General features: G+C 37.9%; 1 protein-coding gene across 1 annotated transcript in view; it reads left to right on the top strand.

The window, feature by feature from the left end:
• Positions 1-1,478: 1,478 nt before the first annotated feature.
• Positions 1,479-22,954, top strand: part of fat3a (FAT atypical cadherin 3a) — a 127,193-nt gene continuing 105,717 nt past the window's right edge. The window contains 1 exon segment of the mRNA XM_041994271.1: positions 1,479-1,517. The gene's annotated coding sequence lies outside the window, so the exon portion shown is untranslated.

Here is a 22,954-nt window from a genome sequence, read left to right as displayed (position 1 = left end):
TGCATAAAGCGAGACAGTATGAGTCAGGCCACCGGAGATTTTTAAATCCAGGTTAAAAACATTTCTTTTCTCATGCACTTATGCATGAAATCTGCACGGTAACTTTTTAACTTATTTTGCTTTTAATCATTTTAACGTAATTTATGATTTTATTGTGATTTTTGCTGTTCGTTGCTGCCTTTTACTACTTTTTAAATGTTTTCTTTGCATCATCTGTGATGCTTTTAATGTTTTATGCAAATCACTTTGAATGGTCTTCTACATGAAATGTGCTGCTATACAAATAAATGTGCCTCGCCTGTACTAATGAACTATTTACTGTCCATTCACTTGAATTTCTGTATAGCACAGCGTATCATCTGTACATTTTACATCTTGTAAAATATGTCCATAAGTCTTACCTATAGTATACTACAAGGCACATAACAATTTTATATGTTGATAGTACCCACTCTGTAAATCACTTGTAAATTACTGACATACTGTGTACATACTGTTAACTTATTATTTAGGATATCTGTACATGTACAATGGCAATAAAATTTAATCTAATATATATATATCTAATATAATAATCTAATATATATATATATATATATATATATGCCTGTGTGTGTGTGTGTGTGCGCGTGTGTGTGCGCGTGTGCGTGTGTGCGTGTGTGTGTGTGTGGTGCAGCATAAATGACAGCACTGGCCTGCGGAGGCACTGTTCAGCATGAATTTTTCCCTTGCTTGACACCTGCTTGTGTCGTCTTGGCAGCAAAGTTCTCCAGAGGGTTTCACACATGATATCTGCTTGAACAAGCAGGACAGAAAGTGGTCCGAGAACATGTTAATAACTGGTCCCCTGTTAGTGAATGTGTAGGAATGAGGATGTCCTCTTAAAGACGAACACAAGCGCGCGGGCACATACATGCACACGCATACACATGCGCGCACAGCAGACATCCGACAGGCTGCGCGGTACCCCCGCATCTCTGCAGACGACCCGGCCCTTTCATGAGCTCCAGCAACAATTAACGTTCGTGGAGGAAAGAGGGGAACTGCTCGCGCTCTTCTGTCAGCCGCCATTCGTTGTCGCAGCATTTCTGTCGGCGCTGCGGATGGTACCGATTTCGATGGACTTTTTTCACCGTGATACCAGCATGGCCGGGTGAGTTCCGTGGATAGAGCCGCAGAGCCAGCTGAAATACGACTGCAGAGTAGGAGGTGTGCGGACTTACACGCGGTGTGATTGCGTGGACAGGCTGTCCATTGTCGATGAAATCACGTTTTTTGTTTCAGCTGTGTGACCTAAGGCATGCAACGTCTGCTGTGATACTTGGGTTTTGCACCGTGCTGCAGCTGTGTGGGTCCACGCAGCGATGCATATGGTATTGACCGAAACATTTGAGCAGTGACAGCTGTGGAAAAGCAGGCTCCAGGGTTGCGGTCGCGGTCCTAATCGCAGTGGGGGATATATGTCTTTGGTTTTATACGGTTTAAAGCTTGCATTGCTGAAGATAAACTGACTCCAGGTAAGTGGATTATGTTTCATTCATACATTCTCAACTGGTGCAGTTATGTACTGATTATACCTGAAATACAACATCTTAATACTCTGCTTAATGGGGGTAAAATAAATTAAATGAAATAAGACAGAATAAAAGGCCCAATACAACTGGCTTCCCTTGCTGCGCCTTCATTTTGAACACCTCCATCACACTGTAGCCTACAGTCCTACAATAGGCCATATCATTGCCTGATGTGAAATTCTACTGCCTGGAATCCTTAAGATAGCTGTGCATTTTAGACATTTTTCAGTTTTGAAGGTGGTATGTGTTCCTACAAAGAAGCAGCAGCTCAAATTGTTCATGAAGCTTTCATTGAAAACATATGGATGTATAAAATAAGGTTGTATGGGTATGAGAGTGCATACTAAATGTATTGTGTTAAGGAATGATCGACAGGGTGGAGCTTCATTGTCATTTTCATTGTGAGAAATCTGCAAAAGCCATTAAGATGGAGTAATAGACAGTGATGGATGCGTTCATTCTACAGCTTGGCCGTCTGTTTATCTGGTTACCACATAGCTGTGGACATATCTGCTACTTTCTGTGAGAGAAGAAAAGTGAGTGTGGGAGCTTTCTGCTCTCACCTTTCAGCAGGCTGGCTGGCAGCCGAGCAAGCACATAGCTGTCCTTTCACTTGTTGTCCTGGTCCGTGTTACAGCTCTGCCCCCCCTCCTCTTTCCCCAACACCTCAGCCCCTGCCTAGTCATATCTTATTCCTCCACTTCCTCCATCACCTTCTTTTCTTTAGTGTTTTATAGCGCCGGCTGAGTGGCTTTCACCTCCTCACATTCCTTTAAGGACCATTATAATTTCTTAAGATTTGGAATATTTTGTGTGTTGGAGTCGCCAAACGTACAAAGCAACAACAAAAACAAAATAAGACCCAAAACGGTTTATAGAGACTATGCAAAATAATCCGTCTTTCATATGTTAAGACCCAGTAGGAGTTTGTGGTGGTGTATTTCTGTGCAGACACAGCTGTTTCTCTGCTGTGACTTTTCTCTGTAAGAAACAGGACATTTTTTAACTACATATTGAAACCTGATTGAAATTAAGGCAAATGTAGAGATTTGGCATTGACACTACAATGTTATATTTGGTGGGTTGCAATGCATTAATCTCCAGTGAGCCATAGATGTACTCTGTGTATCAGCGTAGCCGTAGCTGTTCCACAGTTTATTCTTATCGTTTAAAACAGTCCTGAACAGTAGTTCAAATTTTCCGAAGTTCTTTTAAAGTTAGTTTTTTGACATCGAGCATTTTCACTTAATTTCTGCTCAGTCCTTGGTAAGCCACTTAACCACATCTGAGTCAGTTATTTTTCTTTTCTTTTGAAGGGTTGTGTGAACACACAACTTGAAGCCTGTTTTAAATTGTACCTTTAATCATTTTCTTACTTGTAGCCTTTTTTAAAGACAGTTTGTTCCCATTTCTTTTGTTGCCACATCTGATAGTTTGACAGGAATTGAAAAGCATTTCTGCACCAGTACAATGATTTCTAAAGAGCTATTTAGCTGAAGATATGGCACAGCTCAGCATGCTGTGAATTGTGTTCTTAGAAAAATGGAAAGAACTGGATAAGTAGGAAACTAAAGGAAAAGTGGCAGGCCTGAAAATTTTTTTTTGTAGCAACTGATCAGTATTTAAAGTAAGCAAAAGGACCTGCGACAGGCCATTAGAGATACATGTGTACTTCAGTTGATCTATCTATTGATTACTATAGCCTGATCATAAATGATCATCATGGAAGCACTGCTGTCAAGAAGACATTCTTAGGGAATAAAAACAAGGAGAAAAGGCTGATGAATGCCAAATTACAGAAGAACTGGGCTGAAAATTGGAATGAAGCATCCTCCCCAGAGCCTGGGCATCAGCACAATGTGAATGTGTGTTTTCACATCTAAGCTGCTTGGTTATTTACGCTGTCGTTTTTAAACCTAGTTTCATATACTTGGTAATATTTTTAATTATTCATGTTTGGACGGGTATTTAATAATGCATTTCTCACTGATCTGACAAACTCAGAAGCACATTTGTTTCTGCTTGACTGACTTTAATCAGTATTTTTTCAGTTAGCGTCTAATCACTATTAAGGCCCATTTATGCTGCCTTGCGTACATAAATAGGGGTGTCCATTTCAAACGTTTCGTCGTCATACTTCCATGCATCATTTATGTTGCCATGGTTATTAAGTTAGTTCTTCCACTAGTGCGCGGTGATGAGTTCAGTTTACTCCTGTGATCCGTTGACAGTTTCAGATGCTGGTTGGCGGAGGTAATGTGTTGCTATAAAGTTGTTTCCATCCGCCCAACACGCCCTAAACACTCACATAGCCTGTCTTCAAAAGCTCACGCAGTTTCTACAGTTTTCCTTGTCTTCATTCTTCTGCTTTTTTTTCACCTTCCTGTTTCTCTTCTTCTTCTCTGGTTTGTTTCTTTTGCTGGTCGCATGTCAGCTATTCTGCTCAGCACTGCCCCCCATGATTTCTGGTGGTATTGTTCTATTTTCTGCGTAAGTCATAGCTAAGCTCCCTGGAAACAGTCCAAATTATGAGCGTAACCGGCGCAGGAAACTGACAAAACTGACCGGCTATGTATACGTCTTCTGTGTTGAGCATAAATGGGCCTTTAAATTCATTATTACACCGAACCCCAAGTTGCCTCTCAATGTGCATATTGGGTATGAATGTGTGATAGATGAAAACGCACTTAGTATATAACAGCAGAAGTTCTGTATGAATGTGTGTGAGTGGGTGAATGTGACGTAGTGTAAAAGTCAACATATGACTAGAAAAGCACTATATAAGTACAGTACTTTAAAACTTTAGAATAAAAAAATGTGTATTTGCACATTACTGCTGCCAAAAAAAGAGTCATATATAAGAAGAATTCTGTTCAAACTGTGATGAAGAAAAAATACAGACCAACCAGTGGTTGTAGACATCTTTTTTTTTTATAGTAGTTTTAAGATGCACATTTGAAAAATGGAGGCTTCATACATAATACAAGATGTAATACAAGAACAGCTGAAAGAGTCAACTTTCAAAGAAGAAAAACATGAGGATGTGTGTGATGACATTTTGAGATAAGTGAAGGCATTCATTTCTGTAATGAAAGCAGGAGAGTAAGCTAGCCACTTGCCTGGCCAAGACAAAGGGATTGCAGTAGGCCTATTTATAACATTCAAACTTTTGGAGTGGGGTCACTTTCCCTCACCTTGTAGAACCAATCCCCCATCATCATTTAGTTGTGACCTGTGATTTCGGACCTAACTTGAGTATTTTAAGAGAAAAACAGAAGAGAAATGTCACAATTCAGTTAAAAACAGTTCCCTGCCTTTTAATATGTTTTAAGTAGTAACTATTTCTCAGGCAAGACATGAAGATGCAGATTGCAGACTGTATGTATGTGCTGCTGCGTGTCTGCATACGTTATCACATTGAGTCTTCACAGACTATTTGTCGTCTTGATAAAAAAGTCAAGCTGATAAGTTTTTTTTAACCTGTTTTTTTTTTGTAAATGTTTGCATGTGGATGTACAGATTTCTTAGAAAATTCAAAGAATTCAAATTGCACCCTGAGCCTCAATCACTTCTTCCCTGTTACAGTTCTGGGTAAGATTTCATAACATTAGCCCAGATAACAATGTTGTTCATGGATCTGTTTGAAGAATTGTGCAGCTCACTGGCAAACCAAACAGAAAATGGTGCAGCGAGTGCTCGAACAAGGCACAGCCATCAAGAGGAGTTTTGATGCATATAAGAGCCGACATTTCCTCCCCAACCTGACCTGGTGGGATGTCGGTGTCCTGGAGGCAGTGAATTTTAAGACCTTTCATGGATTTATTGGTAGAAAACTACATGACCTTTATTCTGATCCTTTATTCCCTGTTAAACTTGAGGAAGAAGATACAAATATGAGAAGGATAATAAAATTGAAGAAAACATATTACTTTTTACAAGTTATATATTTGATGAAAATATTATTTCTTCTTGAATTTGATGGCAGCAACACATCTAAAGCAAAGTTGGGACAGGGCTGTAAATGTCTGGGCCACAAGAATCCCAGTTTCTGGGCCTTTGAGAGAGGACTGTATCCCGTCATTTCTCAAATAGGATTTTGACTTCTCAGTAGTCTTGATTCTTCTTTTTCTGTGTTTGCATTTCATGCAACACTAATTGTATTCAGTTGATGAAAGGCCTGAACTGTAGGCTGTAGGTTCACCACTCTTCTACTGTGAAGCCATACTGCTGTAATAGATGTGGTTTAACATTTCTGTGTAGAAATAATACAAGCCTTCCTTGAGAAATGTTTGGATTGGAGCATATTTATTCTTAAACATGTTCACTTCATACTTGGAAGCATTGATAGTCTTTTTATATGGTCAAGTTGCCAGTTTCTTATGCACTGATGAACCCCCATCATCAGTGATGCAGGTCATTGAACTGAATGCTGATAACAAGCCAGAGGGTTCTTCTCCTCTATAGTCCTCTATGGGTCCATGATTTCCAATGAAATGAACTTGAACTTTTGATGTTCCTGATTACAGAACTTTTTAGATGAGCTTTGGCTCAGAGAAGACAGGCAGTGTTTCTGTATCATGTTCACATACGGCTTTTTTTTTTGTAGGTGATTGAGTTTTAACTTGGATTTGTGGATGGCATGGTGAACTGTGTTGATGGTGATTTCTGGAAGTGTTCCTCCGCCTATACAGACATTTATGACAGAATCTTGTCTGTTTTTAATGCAGCATCACATGTGAACCTGAATCCAACATAGATAGGTTTATGTCTTTCACATGGAGATGTCTTCAGATTTCCATAATATTTGATGACATTATGTACTGTAGATGATGGAATATTCAAGCTAGGGCCCGACCGATATGGATCTTTTTGAGGCCGATTCCAATATTTTGCAGAAAAAATTTCTGATAACCAATTAATCGTCCAATTAATTTAAAAATATATAATGAATAAATTAACTTAATTTTTGGTTCCTTAATGCTTACACCAAAAATAATGAATTAGAGCAGAACATTTTACTGTTTCACAATATTTTGTCCTTTAGTATATGTTTAACTTTACAACAGATGAATTTCCAAAAACATGGAACAAAGCATTAAATAACTGGGAAATTATATAATCTTAAAAAAAGTCAGTCTATAAATGAATTGTATAAATGAATGATGAATTAGTTAAATACATCTTGTTTTGTATCTCTTGCTGATGCAAATGAGAAGTAGGCTAAAGTACAGGTAGAAAAACTTTTTTAAAAAGTTGTAAAAAAAGTTGTCTATTTTTTTTTACTCTACAACTTTCAAGAACAAAGAACTTTCAAGTACAAAATAATGTGCAAAACTGCAGTAAGCTTCTTAAAAATATTACAGACAACATCACCAGAGATTTCCTTAGTGTAGCAGTCCCACACCTTGCTTTGTCCACTTTGTGCCATCTGAAAAAAAGTTAGGTATTAATTTAATAAGAGAAACATAATATGCATCAGTAAAAAACACAACAACAAAAACATATGTATTAAGTGTGGGGCATTTTATTTTAAAATTTGCGTTTGCAATTTTTCTACTGAATGTAACTATCAGTTGTACTGATTAATTTTATCTTTATATTTAGGGGTTTATGCCTTATATTACCAACATGAGTGAAGTTGGCAAACATTATTTATGCAGCCTTCTGATGTCCTTTAATGTTAAATTACATTTTCTTTGCTCCAATATTTTATTTGCCATGAAATATATCATGGCATATATATATGAACCAAAATAAAAAAAAACAGATATGCTTTTCTCAAATGTCAAACAGATGTCATCTTTGATAGAGTTATATTTTATATATAATGGTCACAAATGGTTTGGCATTACCATATCTCTGTTACAGCGTGTCATGTTAGTATTTCCTGACAAAGTAAAACTAAGGGAGACATGACGGTGGCTGAAGACAGACTGTAATATTAATAATGTTAAATTTTCGGTGCTGCAGTGAATAAACCTTCTTTGCTCTGCATTAGGGCTGCAACGATTAGTCGACGTTGTCGACAATAGTCGACAATAAAAATAGTCGACAACGAATTTAGCCGTCGACTATTGTCGGCAAATATGCACTGCCTCTAGCACTACATGACAGCACCTGTGTCCAACTGGACTCAAAGCAGTCTGACTATCACTTAATTATGACGTCCCATCTTGTTTGAATTCATGCTTGTGTTGTTCTTACTCTCAAATGTAAGTGGCTTTGGATAAAAGCGTCTGCTAAATGACTGTAGAATAGAATAGAATAGAATAGAAAAAAAAACTACCGAGTGAAACATCGTCTTCTAATCCTATCTACTGAGAGTTGCACAATGCACATGCAGAAAGAGGGGAAAAAACACAGAGTGAGACATCGTCTTCTTTTTTAATCTCTGCTGAGAGTTACACATGCGCAGTGAAGTCCGCCAGGGGAAAAATATGGTGGCGGACTAGGGAAGAAAACGGCAGCGGAAAACGTTAAAAGTCTGGGATAACTTCACGTTAAACTTACAAAATAAATTAAATACATGTGAGATTTGTAAAGCGGACCTTGTGTACCACGGAAGTACGTCTGCAATGCTCAAACATTTAAAGAGGAGGCACGTCAGACTCAACCTTATGCAAAATTTCAAAGCTGAAAGTAAAATAAGATCCATTTATAATAATCATGAGATACATAATCCGATTGGTCGACTAGTTGTTTGAATAGTCGGTGACTAATCAACCATCAGAATAGTCATTAGTTGCAGCCCTACTCTGCATTCACATCTCTCCTCCTAAAAAACGCCTCAACCTGCAGCTGACAGAGTGATGAACGCTGTACTGCGTTCATCACTGCGTCTGTACTCTCAGATATTTTGTACACTTAACGTTATTTCTGCAGTTACTGGCTACTTAGCTAATGCTATGCTAGGTTGGGATAACCACAGCGATGTTATTGCTAACATAGTCGGGGAGCACCTAATTTAGCACAACTTTAACAATGCAGCGTAAATAAAAAGCATGCGTCATTCGTCATTACAAATGGCAAACAGAGTTAAACTGAAACTGGAGACATGCTGAGTCATTAATTTCACAACATTATTATAAACTTCCCTGTCGGCAAACTCCACTCAGCTCACTACTGTAGCTACTAGCTACCCTTGCTGAAGAGACAGGGGGGGATGACTGTGGGATTGAATGGAGTCAGAGCTCCATCTAGTGGACAAACACCGACATCATTCTGCACGACTCCGAGAACAAACAGTATTTACTGTTTTATGAGAACTTAAGAATAAATCAGCGTTTAATCGGCAAAACAGCAGCCGATGTTTTTGATTTTGAAAATGGCTATTATTGGCCGATTTAATCGGACTGCCGATAAATCAGTCGGGCTTAATTCAAAGTATTTTATTTTGAAGATCATTTTTTTGACATCGCTCTACAAGTATAGACTTTTTCTTTTTTTCTTTCTTTTTTTTTTTTTTTTTTGCAGATAGATAAACCTCTGCCTTTCTTTACATATAAGAGACTTTGTCTCTCTGAAGTGCCCTTTTTATACCAGATCATTTTACATTCAAGTTGCCAATTCACCTAATTAGCTGCAACATGTTCCGGCAAATGTTTATTTTATGTACCACCTCCTTTTTCTAGCCTTCTGCTGCCCCTCTCCCAACATTTTTAAGGTGTGTTTTTGACACTTTTTTTATTAAATAGTCCCATCTTCAACATTTGGTATATTTTTCTATGTTAAAATGTGAATAAAATCTTGGTTTATGACACTTGTAAATAATTGCATTATGTTTTTTTAATTTACATCTTGCACATCATCCTGTCTATGAATCATAATCTCCAGGTTGTTATGGCCAAAAATATTTGTTTTTGCAGACTCGGCAGTTCAAGTGTGGGATGGGATGATAAGAGAGATCAAAATACCAAAACATCCAGGAAAGACTAATTAAAAAGTTAAATAGCATTTTATGCTTTAGGCTACAATTTGTGACTTATTTACTTACTTTTCAGTTATTCTATGTTGATATTTAAGTAATACCAGAGGTCATATTTTTGTTTTAGAGCATCATAATGGTGTTTTTCTCTGCTCATTGTGTTGTTGGAAGTCAGCCATATGCCTGTGTGTAAAAGTGAAAGCCTAAGAGCACATGGCTGAGAACAAAGGGCCTGGGATATCAATTTTAATTCTCAGGAGTGATTGTAGATCACACCTTTGTGCAACCTTGGCTTGACTTATAAGTTTTCTGTCCTTTTGGCCCTGAAGGAACAAATTTCCATTGGTTTCTCCTGACATGGCAATAACGTCATCCAGGTTGTAAACATCACTGCATCCCTTCTCTCCCTTCTCTCCCTGCTTTTTCCCCTGCAACCCTGCCGTGATATGATTCACATGCTGAAATGTAATGTAACCTTTTAGGGTTAATCGTTCTTTTCACAAGAACACAAGATCAGCTGTGTCTATCTAGTAATCTTTACTAAGGTGAAAAGAAAAGATTTAGACCGACTTTGATCATCAAAGAAGGACGCTTACCTTGGTTTTCCAGATCAACCTTGATGTTACAGTCGAGTACAAGCTGTGTCAGTAAGCAGACGGAGCCTTATCATGGCCAGATTTACTTCCAGGGCCAACACTATCTTTTCTTTATGAGGAAATCCCACTCTCAGATTCTATCAAGAGCCATCTGAGCCTTTTAAGACACTGCTGTGTCTTGGAAGAGATAATTTAGTTTGTGTGTGTGATTGAGGTTTGATTTATTTTTATTTTGTAGAATTAGACCACTAAGTCTCATTTTATAACTTATTGTCATTGTTGCAGGAGTGTTATAAGATAATTTAATGTTTATGATTTCACCCACTCTGTTGATTATTTATGTTGATCACCATATACAGCTAGTCAGTCTGACATTTACCAGTTTAAGGCCAGAGGCTGACTCAAACACCCTAAGCTGTGTCAGACCTAGTCTTTCCTCTTCTCTTTTCCTCACTGTGAACAAGTAGTGTTACTACAAAGGTTAGCTTTGCTCAACACAACATCTTAACAGCCTACCATCTTATCTTATACCTCTTTCTTGTGCTTAGCTGCTCATTTAATTTGATGTCATTATAAATGAGATGTCATCCACCACCCTGAAAAAAGAAATACCCTTGTCATTGCGTCCATCATCTTGAGTATCATATTCATTATGTCTGGTATTTCTATCCATTCCATGCTATCATTCAGTTACTACACCATATGTGTTTGCTTCATCATATTTTACATCTATCAGATACAGAGTACACACAAAAACACGATCTTTGACATTACTGTACATACGACACCACAATGTTTTATATAGCGATGTAATCAACACAATTAATTGTGGGAGTTTTTGCCATTTTGGGTGTACATGTGGTCTGTTTACATCAGTTCATCAGTAGCTCTCAACTTTTTAATCTCTGTCTTATTCCGAATTTATGACCAGTATTTAATCTTGTCATTTTTTATCCCAAGCTATTTACTCTGCTGCTGCAGCAGCTTTGTGGTTAGATCACAAAATAGAAAAGTTAGCCAGCAGATTTTCATCCTCCGTTTCCATCTTGCAGCAGTGCAGTGAATACACTGGATAAATGTGTCCCAGAGAAAAGTGGACTTCTCCCGAAACTCTTCCTGACCGCGGTTTGGACATGAAGGAAAGTTTGAGCTTTATGTGAGCAGAAGTAAAGATGGCTACATTTACAACGTGTCAGCTATGAACAGGTGAGATGGTACACCTGAGAATTTGCGTAGAAAAGGTTACTGGCTACAGACACAATAAGTTCATGATTTTAAATGCAGCTGTACCGATCTGGATGAAACTCCCACGTGCAGATGAGAACATCACTTTCATCCACCAGATTGTGATGTTTGTTCTCTGATTATGAGTCTCAGTGTTCTTCGGGCAGAGATTCAGTCTAAACATTCAGGACTTTTCACTCTTTTCAGACGTTTCAGAGTAGATCTGCCATCAGATCCAGTAAAGTCTTTATATATTTTATTGTTCTTGTAATAAATAAATATTCTTCCTCATATTTTTAACTGCTTTCATAGTTTTATTGCTTCTTTTGCTTAAACAAGATGTATTTAATTATCCGACATATATTTATCTTTTATAATGTCCAGAATATTTTAATTTATCAGAAATGAATCCTCACAGATTCACTTGGATTCAGAATAAAAAACTCAAAACAATAGATGTTTGATAAACATAAATTTTCACTGTGATGGTGTAGTTGCAGCTGGCAGTTTGTAGACTCTCAAGTTTTAATCCATCTGTTAATAAAAGGGCTGCATGAACATTTAATGATAGGTAGTTTTTAGATTCATGACAGGTGTAGGAACTTCCGCCAAACACCAGGTTAACACGGACGTCTGAGACTGAAACAGCATCTGGAACTTGATTCATTGTCAGCAGATTGTAACAATCTAAGTTATTAATAATTAGTTATTAAGTTATTAATAACTACTCACCTCTTGCATGAGTTTATCATTTGGACCTAACCAATATGGATTTTTTTTAGGCCGAAACGATATTTCGCAGAAAAAAATTCCGATTACTGATTAATCGTCCGATTTTTTTAAAAATATATAATGAAAAAATTAACTTAATTTTTGGTTCATTAATCCTTACAACATCATTTTAAAACAGAAGAATTTCCAAAAACATGCAACAAAGCATTAAATATCTGGAAAATTAAAACATATAACCTTAAATATAAAGTCAATCTATAAACCAATTGTATAAATGAATGATGAATTAATTAAATATTTCTTGTTTTGTACTTCTTGCTGATGCAAATTAGAAGTAGGTTAAAGTGTGTGTAGAAGAATATATATTAGGTGTATGCCTTATATAACCAACATCACTGAAGTTAGCTAAACATTATTTTTACAGCCTTTTAATGCCCAGTAATATTAAATGACATTTTTCTTACTCCAATATTTTCTTTGTCATGAAATATATCATGGCATATATCATATATGTACCAAAATAATAATAATAAAAAAAGCATATATGCTTTTTTCAAATGTCAAAAAAGATGTCATCTTTGATAGAGTTGTATTTTATAGATAATGGCCACAAATGGTCTGGCACTAATTGTAACACATAGTGAGTCGCCTGTCATGTTAGTATTTTCTGACAAAGTAAAACTAAGGGAGACATGATGGTGGCTGCAGACAGACTGTAATATTAATAATGTTAAGTTTTCGGTGCTGCAGTGAATAAACCTCCTTTGCTCTGCATTTTGTTGACCCCTAACAGCTGATTCAGCATCTGTCTTGCATTCTGTCTCTTCTCTGAGATCTTTCCATCCAGTAAAAGTCAGTCTGATGTTGACTCTTGTCTTTTTTTCTGTTGCTTTCTCTCTTTCTATTTCCCCTCTTCCTTTGATAATGGTCAGTGTATTGATATCCAGTTGCTGGCCTTTGGCATTGCGCCGTAAAGCAAAACACAGCTGTTTCGTAATTAGGGCTGCGACGATTAGTCAGCTTTGTCGACAATAGTTGACAATAAAAAATAGTTGACAACGAATTTACCTGTTGACTATTGTCTGAAAAAAACAAGAAAAAAACAAACAAAAAAACAAAACAAAAAGAAATCTACAGAGTGAGACATCATCCTCTTTCCTATCTCTGCTGAGAGTTGCACTATGTACATGCGCAAAGAAAAAATTAACTGTAGAGTGAGACACTGTCTTCTTTTCTTATCTCTGCTGAGCGTTGCACATGCGCAATAAAGTCCGCCAGGGGAAAAATATGGAGAGCAGCCGAGCAGGGAATAAAACAGCGGCAGAGGACGTCAGAAGTCTAAAATAACTTCACGTTAAACTTGCAAAATAAATTAAATACATGTGAGATTTGTAAAGTGGACCTTGCGTACCATGGAAGTACGTCTGCAATGCTCGAACATTTAAAGACAAGGCACGTTGAACTTACATAAACTTATGCAAGATTTCAAAGCTGAAAGTGAAATCAGAATAATTTAATAATTATGCAATACATAATCAGATTGGTCGACTAGTCATTTTAATAGTCGGTGACTAATCAACCATCAAAATAGTCATTAGTTGCAGTCCTACTCGTAATGCACACACACAAAGTTGTGCAGTGTGGTTTCCAGCCTTGGGATGCAGTCACGTCCCCAGGAATGGACTTCTTTACAGATTACTCATTTAACTATAGAAGAGTGTTTTACTATTGCTAGGCTTTGATACAAAGTGTGTGGTGCTGTATGATTCAATGCTAATGGATAGAATATTGCCAAAAAATTATAAACGTCTTTTGCTCTGTAGCTGCGACGGGCTGTGGCGCGAGGACAGGTCTTGTGCCAAAATAAGCACCCCTGCTGTAAAAGGCACCATGCTTATTTCAGCACAACATCAGGCCTTCTGTGAGAGCTTTGGGACGGGAGAAAAGCCTGCGTCAGCACTGCTACTCATTGAGAAGAATTAGAATGAGACGTGCTTTCATGTTAGTCTCCATAAGTCTCCAAGGTGCTAAAACATTACTAGATTTGTCAGTAGTCACTTTTTTGAAAGAGTCTGTAGATGCATCTGAATACTTGCTAAATATAATGGCAGAGTTGCTCAGTTAGCATCAGTGAGCATCAATGGCTAAAAGTCTACTTACATTTTTTTGCTCAGATTCATCTTTGTAAGTGGGAGAAGTGGGCAAAATTATTTAGATAATTATTGTTTTATGTTTGTTGTACCTCACTGATCCACAGAGGGACCCTGTCATGGTGCAGTGTTTATAAATGATAAGTATCATGCAGGTTTTGGCCAAATAAAATATGTTGATGCAGAATCATCTCATGAAATATAACTATTAGAACTTGTACATATAAATGCCTCTACTGGATCTTTTATTTGTTTTATTTCACTTATTTCTTTTTATTGTTTTGCTTTTATTGTTTTTTATTGTTGATGGCTGGTTTTACTATAAAGCACTTTGGTTGGCCACAGGTTTCTAAAGGTGCTATATAAATAAAGTTGACATTGACAATGACATTGACAAATAATTATATATTATTTAGTTTTTTTACTCAGAGTTCCTAGTTTAGACACTAGTTTAGACACAGTGTTACTGAACATCTGCACTGACAAGTCTGATGGGGAATGAGCTGTCTTCATAATGTAGCATGTCACTGTCGGATTTATTTTAGTCTGGAAACATAAAAAGGAAAATGGCAAATTGAAATGTGTGAATAGCCAAGGTTTCCAGGTTTCCAGGATTGTTAAGCTAAGAAGGGAAGAGAAAATAGTGCAGACAATCCTGAAGAATTCCAACAGAGTGGTAAACTTTCAACAGGCAGCGTAAAAACTGAGGGGATTAACCCAGTTCATCATTCTGGCCAGTCAGGATGATTTGGATCAATGCATCTTGTGGGAGGTACTTTACTTGCATCCCCTGCAAACTTGTTGGACAATCTTTTAGCACCTCGCATGTCAAAGTACAAAACAAAAAAAAAACAAAAAAAACAAGGTGTGAATTCTTTCGTATTCTTATCCATGCTTACATTACTGGCTTCATGTACTGTTTGATCGTTGAATTTTCTATGTAGAGGCCAGGATTAAAAAAAATTAAAACAAATTAGATTTTTGTAATAAATATACTAATCAGTGTTGAAATGCAAAGAGACTTTCTCTGTTTTCACGGTATTAAGAGGCTTAATGAAATTAGAAAAGTGGTTTGAGAGTGGTTCTTTTGAAATAACACAAAATAAAGATTATAAATGGATAAATGGTTCTTCCTTCATACGTTAGTTTGCTATTTCTGAGTTATTGTGCTGTCTTATAGCAGGAACGAAAAAAAAAAATATATAAAAAAATGTGTATTTATTGTTAAATTAGTTGTTTAAAAATACAGCATATGAAAGCAAAGATGAGAGGAGAGAAGGAAACTGGTGTTATTAGCTGACACTGGCTGACAAATGGTAGAATGGAAATAGTGATCTGCAGCACAATTCTGTAAAATCTAAAATAATCATATGACTTTTCTTTGTCCACATTGGTAAAAGGTAATAATTTAATTAAGTAAAATTAGAAAAGTTATTGAATATCTTATACTTCCTGTAATAAACACCACTGGCACACACAAGAAGTCTGTTCCACGACATCATGCAGTACAAAACATATGGGAATGAAAGAAGAGTTCTTGTTACAAAGAACCAGTTCAGATATTTGTGTATGGTTTAAGGTGTCAGGTTAAACAAAGGACAGTCAATTTGCATGCAAGCTCATAACTAATAGTGTGATCCAAATTAACCTCACTATTTAAACACAATTACAATTGTAAACTTCAAAGAATATATTAAAGCAGTACATGTGTAGTATAATGAAACATTCAGATCTTTAGTCATGCACAGCTCATAATAATGCTAATGACCATCTTCCTTGTTTATTACCACAATCCTTTAGTCCTTTAAGTAAGCGATGGAGATGATATGGTGTTCTTTCAGTGTGCAGCCTCTACTGTTCAGTCCTTGTTCTCTGGAAGATGAAAACTGGTGCATTCTTTGTTGCTCTTGCAGCGATGTCATTCTTTGAAGAACTCTCACTTGTACACCATCAGTATTACTTCAGGCTGCAGAGGGAGTCTTGGGCAGGATTCTGCTGCTGGCTTTTCAAGAGTAGAGCTGGACTGAGCAGAGTTTGTACGCTTTACATGTGGAGAAGCAGTATGGATGAGATGGACGTGCTTCTCCCTCAGAGTCTGTCCCTCCTGCCGGAGAGTCCAAACATGAAAGAGAGCATGGCCCTCCCACTGGAGATGCTGGCTGAAAAAGACAAAAGAATGATTGAAGCCTATGGCTTTTCTCTGTTGAGTTGGGGGGTGTGGCTATCTGGAAAAGGAAACTGATGTGGTGAAACTGGCATTCAGAGTAGAAGTCCAGTTTAACCAACAGATGACTATTATCAAGATGAGTTCCCAACATACCTGTGGTTATAAAAGCATTTTTGTGTATAGGAGGATTTGTAAGCATGTATGAAAGCATTCTAGGGAAGAGTGCAAGAGTGCTTCAAAAAGTTGAGTTGCCTTTTTAAATAATTTTAAATAATTTATGCTAGTATTTAGAGAAAAAGTCTGTTTCTCAGGATTACTGAATTACTAAATTATTTCTTTAAACAACTATAAAACAGATCTTTTTTTTGTCAGAGTTGAGGAAAGCAAATAGAAAACATATTTCTTAATTTACTGTTTTAGATTCTGGATTAAATTAAATAATTTAGATTAAATTAAGTGCTAACTACTAATTTTCAGGTTCACTTTCATCGTCTCTTGATCTTGCGGAAATAAAGCTTGTTATAACCAGTTAAAGTAGGCGCTTATCTTGAGAAAAAATATATACATTTCTCAAAATAAAGAGAACATAACTGGATTTTGGAAGAAAATTAGCTTTTTGGTCTTGAGATATCATAAAAATAATAAATGTGTTGGTAGATCTCTGCTTCTATTCCAGGTTTGTATGTGAAGGCACATTCACACTGGCACTGTTTGGTTGACTGAATCTTGGTCCACTTCCACTAATAGTGCTGTTCGTTTAGTTCTCTGGTGCAAACCAAATAAGTGAACTTTGGTCTGCTTGAAAACCGGTGGTCTGGGTTCAGACCATCCAGTATATCTCGCTGCCTCGCCTGGTGTTCATACAGATTCTTGTGAAAGCTGTATTAGATTTGAACAACGAGTAAACAGAACCCCTAACTGCAGAAACTTGGGCTCAATCCCAAACCGCCCCCTACACACTACTCCTTTACTGCTGAGTTTCACTCCCAATGAAGTCACACTCACAGCTGTGGAGGCCACTTTAATTAGCAGGGGAGGATATAAATAAGATGGGCAGGAATGAGATGCCCTCATCACTCCACCAGAAAAGGAAAGTACTTGTTGCCATAGCAACACAAAGATGCCAAAATGTATTATTTTAGTGTAATGGTTATTGTATAAATTGCAGAGCCGCACTGCTCATCACCTTTTTTCCACTGTTCCTGAAATATCATAAATTCAGCCACCATTACAATGGCAGGAGCTACATTATACTTCAAATACTTTCAAGTGATTCCACAAATATTTCAACCCCATTAACATTTGACATTTTCAAATAAAACGAATTAATGCTGCTAATTGTGCTTACATCACATCAAATGTCAGCAAAAGGTAAGATTTGGTAGTTTTGGTTTATCTTCCTAAACTTTTGATTAATTTCTATCAGTGTGACAAACATGCAAGACACATGCAGAACTCATGTTTGAAGGCTGTTTTGACCTCCATTTTGCCTTGGCACCAGCTGCAAATTTTGTGTGATTGTGGAGTGTTGCAGACTTGCTATTCGAAGGCTGAACGGTCCACTTGAGAAAGCGCAAATGGAAGGTTAAAGCACATTTATGCTCAACACAGAAGACGGATACGCAGATGGATGGTCTTCTGAGTCGGTTATGTGCGTAATTTGGTCCATGTTCAGGGAGCTTAGGTATCCCTCGCTTGACGCAGAAGGCAGAGCGATATCACTGGAAATCTTGGGGAAGAATAGCTGACATGCGACCAGGAAAGGAAACAAACCAGAGAAGATGAAGAGACTCAGGAAGGAAACAACAAAGCACAACAACTGTAGAAATTGCGTGAGCTTTTGAAGAAAGACTATATGCGAATGTTTAGGGCGTGTTGGGGGGTTGGAAACAACTTTATAGCGATGCATTACCACTGCCAAATGGTATATGAAACTGTCATTGGCTCGCAGGAGTGAACTTAGTACTGCCAGCTAGTGGAGGAATTGAATTAATGACCATGGCAATGTAAAACATGCATGGAAGTATGAGAACAGCAACGCATGACAGCATTTGAAACAGACATTGCTATTTACGCACGTAAGGAAGCATAAATGGTCCTTTAGTGTGTAAGGGTAGGGGGGCAGTTTGGGATTTAGCCATGGTGTTTCTCCATTGCTTATCTGTGGTTTTGGGTCCTGGCCAATCAACAAGCCAGATTTTTTTCTTCTTGGTCAGTGGTTGTTTTGGGGTAATACCACCCCTAGCAAGCAGTTGTTGTAACTGCGTGACATCCAGGCAGTTTGGACTGCTTCAGTGATCATATTGAGTCCCCTGGCCCAACCTGGTGTGAATGCGCCCTTAGAACCAGTTCTTTCTGTTTATACTAGCACTAGCTCCAGCCCCAAAGAACTGGTACTTCCATGGCAACAACTCTTTGCTTGTCCAGATCATAAAACAGGTTGTGTCATGTTTTGACCCAAATTAAATGGATACAGTAGCCTATGAAATTCGGCACAATGACTCATTCAATTGAGTCAAGTGTGCTGGAGCAGGGAGACATTGAATGCCTGCAGAACTATGGCCCTCATGGGACCGAGTTGGATTGCCATGATCTGTACTTATTTTGTCTGATATATTCCTCAGCCTTGTGGCTTGACCTTGCTGACATTGCATGTGTGTCTTCTGACCCCATGGCTGCAGATAACATGCATGAGGTTTTGGAGAGGAGCTGCTGTACAACTTCCTGCAGTGGCTGTGGCAGACCTTTTCTGTTGAGCACTCCCCATGGAAGAGGAGAGGGTTAAGATGACATTGAAGTGCTCTCTCTGTTTGTTTTGTTCTCCCTGACCGCCTTGTTCCACTGGCTGCTTGCTTGGAAACGGCATTAATGAAACCCCTCCGCCTCCCCCTACAGCTTCTCTCCACTTTTCCTTCATCTCCAGAGTCCCTCGAGCATTGTGCACATCTTTGTGCCAAATGCCGTCACCCTGGAGGCACCTCCCCCCTCCTTTCTCTTTGTTTGTATGTGAGAAAGAGAGCGTGGGAGAGAAATGGGCGGTTTCTGCGGATTCCCCTCTTCATCAAGACTGTGGGGTTTCCTGTTGGTGTATACTTTGTACTTTGTCAGTGGCTTTGCCACCACTGTTTGTGCAATTGATTGGTGCATGAGTATGAGAGTGGGTCTGCTATTGTTCTCTGTAACTGCTGCACTACTGTTGAATGGTGGTTGTGTAAGCTCAGATGCCCAAAGCGGTATTGTGTACCTTTTTCATTTTTATCTGTGTATAGTCCATTTTGGGGTCTCCTATGTAACAGCCTGTAATGTAAGCCATTTCTCTGCTCACTGTTCTGAACACAGAGTACAAGTGACCCAAATGCAACTGACTTAGATTTTAACTTGTATCTCAAGGTACTACTATCCCTGGCAGAAATAATGGAATTGTGGCTTCTTGAGGCTGTTCACTCAGTTGATTTTTTTGAAAAACAAAAACAAACAAACAAAAACAAAACCTCAAAATAAAACAAAATAATAAACACATTGCATATATTTCTGCAGATAATTGTGCATGTGACTCTTTTAAATTGATTGGCAAGTAATCTCATTGAGTTGACAGCTAAGTCTTTGTCATATGCTCATCTTTAGTCAAAGACTCCTCATTTTCACTGACCCAGTCAGCTCAAAGTCTGACTGGGTCTGGTCCAAAATCAGACATTGGTGTTGGATTCTGTGTCATTTAAGTTTAGTTTTATGCAGCAGTGTGCTCCCTAATCCAGTCTTATGCCTCTATTGCTTAATATGTTCGTTTTGTGATAAGGGCTGTCACAATCATGACATTTATATACAAAATTCAATATTTAACATACAAATAATTCTAATTATTTTTATGTCACAATGATAACCCAACCCTAATCATGATGTAGTAATGCACAAACTTTAAGAAGAATCACAGCCAAAAGGAAACTTGTGCAACATTTCTTTAAATTCTGGTTTTCCCAGTGTGTTGAATAACTGCATCATCAGATACTATCATGGTTTTACTGAGTTGTTCTTTGAAAGCTGTGGTGATGGCCAGAGAAGGACCTGCTGCCGCCGCTCAGATTTTATGTCAGCAAACTTGGTGGGGTGGTGGATGTGTAGATGAATTGTCAGATTAGTGGTAGTAGCACTGCTGACAGCCACCTTTCTGTTGCAAATCTGTCAAATCAGCTTTTCCAGGTTAATGGTCTCTCGCTTTTCAGGATTAAATGCAAAACGTTCCCCAGGCTGTTTGGCCTCTAAATTAGGACCATAAAGTTTATGTCAACCAATCCTGACCTTACTTTTTCTGTAAGGCCTCCTTTTCATCGATAACCATAATGTCAAGCCCCCGTAATGCCCACTACCATGTGCACCACGATGCTTACAAAGAAAAGTATGAAGAAACGTGCCACGAAATAGTCTTTAGTTTATTGGCTGCTAACTATAACTAAAACATTGTCAGTGGCAGAAGGAATTATCAGTTCCTCTACTATAGCATGAGACGTTTTAAACCAGGAAACTCTGCAAACTGCAAAAAGGAGAGTTGAGCTTTCAATGAGACATATGCTGCTTTAATTCAGCTATATATGACAGTTGAGTAGTTTATTTCTAAAGTAATTAACAAGCTTTTCCTTGTGTTCAGGATGAGATGTGGTGTTGTAACTTGTTTAGCTTCATACTGTCAAATGCTAATATTTTGAGACATACAACACACGAAGGTCTCGCTTCATTACCCAGTATTGACCATTACCTGGCCAAGCCTAGAGCAAGACATGCCTCATCATATTTTGTTGTCTTTTTTTTTTGTTGGTTGAAATCTCTGATGTTGATTCGTCATAGTTTGTGTCATAGTAGTACCCCTGTCAGCAGACCTGTCAGTAGTGTTAGCACCGGTGCTATCTTGGCTAAGTTTGAAATTGCCATATTGACAGAAAATAAGAGGTAGTAAGATAAGTTCACCAATCTTTTCTAGCAGTTGCCTGAATTCAATCACATGAGTTTCGTATGCTCCGATATGTCTGGCAAACCAAGTGGTAAAAAACAAACCCAAATAAATAATTTTATCCAAAGACAGACAAAGTTTAGATTCAAGTTCCACATGCCTGAAAAATGCTGTTTAATGCGTATATTCAGATATCCTAAGTGTGTTGACTCAGTTCTGTGAAAGTATGTGGTACTTCAGATTAGCTTCTACATGGCAAAGTACATGAAAGCAGTGAAAGCCTGTGACTTCTATGTATTTATATTTATATTTTTATTTATTTTATTTTATTTAACCAGGAAAAAACCTCATTGAGATTAAAAATCTCATTAACAAGAGTGTCCTGGCCAAGACAGCAGCAAACCAAGTTAAAAATAAACCAAAACCACCAATAAAATTACATATAAAATCACAAACATACATCAACATTTCAAGTTACAAAATAATATTAGTCCAAACATTTACAACCTAAAGACTTGTCATTTAATGCACTTAACTTACTTTTAAAAAGGTGTAAGGAGACCAGTTCCCCCAGACATAGCATATCCTGCAGCAAATTCCAAGCTGTTGGAGCAGCATATCTAAAACTTCGCTTTCCCATTTCAAGTCTGACTTTGGGTATAGAGAGCAAAAATACATCCTGAGTCACAGAACGAAGGTTGTAGCTACTGTTTCTTTTAGATTGGACAGCGTTACATGTATGTGGGTGAGTGAAAGCAGTTGGGATTAAGTTTTGGGATATACTTGCTGTGAGCAACGCGTCCGCATACAAATCATGGCCGCTCGCATTGGCACAAGGTAACGTGTTGCATGCAGAAGTTACAATATTGACTTTAACACTAGAGATGCTCATGCAAACGGGCATGAACACGACAGATCAGGGATAAACACAAGGTTTGTAGACCGACTCTCAGTCTGCATCGACCGGCATCTGTATGATTTTTTTTTTCCTGTTCCACAGTGATAAACACGCATAGGCTTAACAACTGAAAACGAATTGGAAGTGTTTTGGTGGTTGATGCCCCAGAAATACAATGTGACCTCATAGATTGTCCTTTTCACTATTTCAGAGTCTAAGTGTTGTGTACTGCCCGTAGTGGTGACCTCCAGTATTGAGCGTTTTGGCTATGTTTCTGTCGTCTGCAGAATGTATGGACACAGCTGTGGTAGAAATGTTTACGTGTATGCTTTCATTCACAGTAAGCATTTGCCAGCCCTAAGAATCTTCATAACCAACCCTGCATTGTTGCTGGTCATGTAAGTACACATGATGGTGTTTTCATAGCAGGGATCACCAACTCTGAACCTCTTGGGCCAGTGTCATGCAGGTTTTGCTTGTTTCCCTGCTGCAACACATTTGACTCAAATTAATGGGTTGTTAAGAAGCTAGTGCAGCAACAAGCTTTTGTAGAATCTTTTAATTTTAATCAGGTGTGTTCAAGCAGGGAAATGTCTAAAACCTACAGAACACTAACCTAAGACGTCCAGATTTGGTGACCTCTGTTTTATGGCATCAATGCCACAACCATTCCTTTCACTGTATTGTGACCCTTTGTTAGAGCACAGTCTTTGCCTAAAAACTGCCATCTTGATGAGAAAAATAAGA

Source organism: Melanotaenia boesemani, chromosome 9 (genome assembly GCF_017639745.1).
Source record: "Melanotaenia boesemani isolate fMelBoe1 chromosome 9, fMelBoe1.pri, whole genome shotgun sequence".
NCBI classification, from domain to species: domain Eukaryota; kingdom Metazoa; phylum Chordata; class Actinopteri; order Atheriniformes; family Melanotaeniidae; genus Melanotaenia; species Melanotaenia boesemani.
Note: the sequence above shows the minus strand (reverse complement) of the source record. Positions and strands in the feature narration are given on the sequence as shown.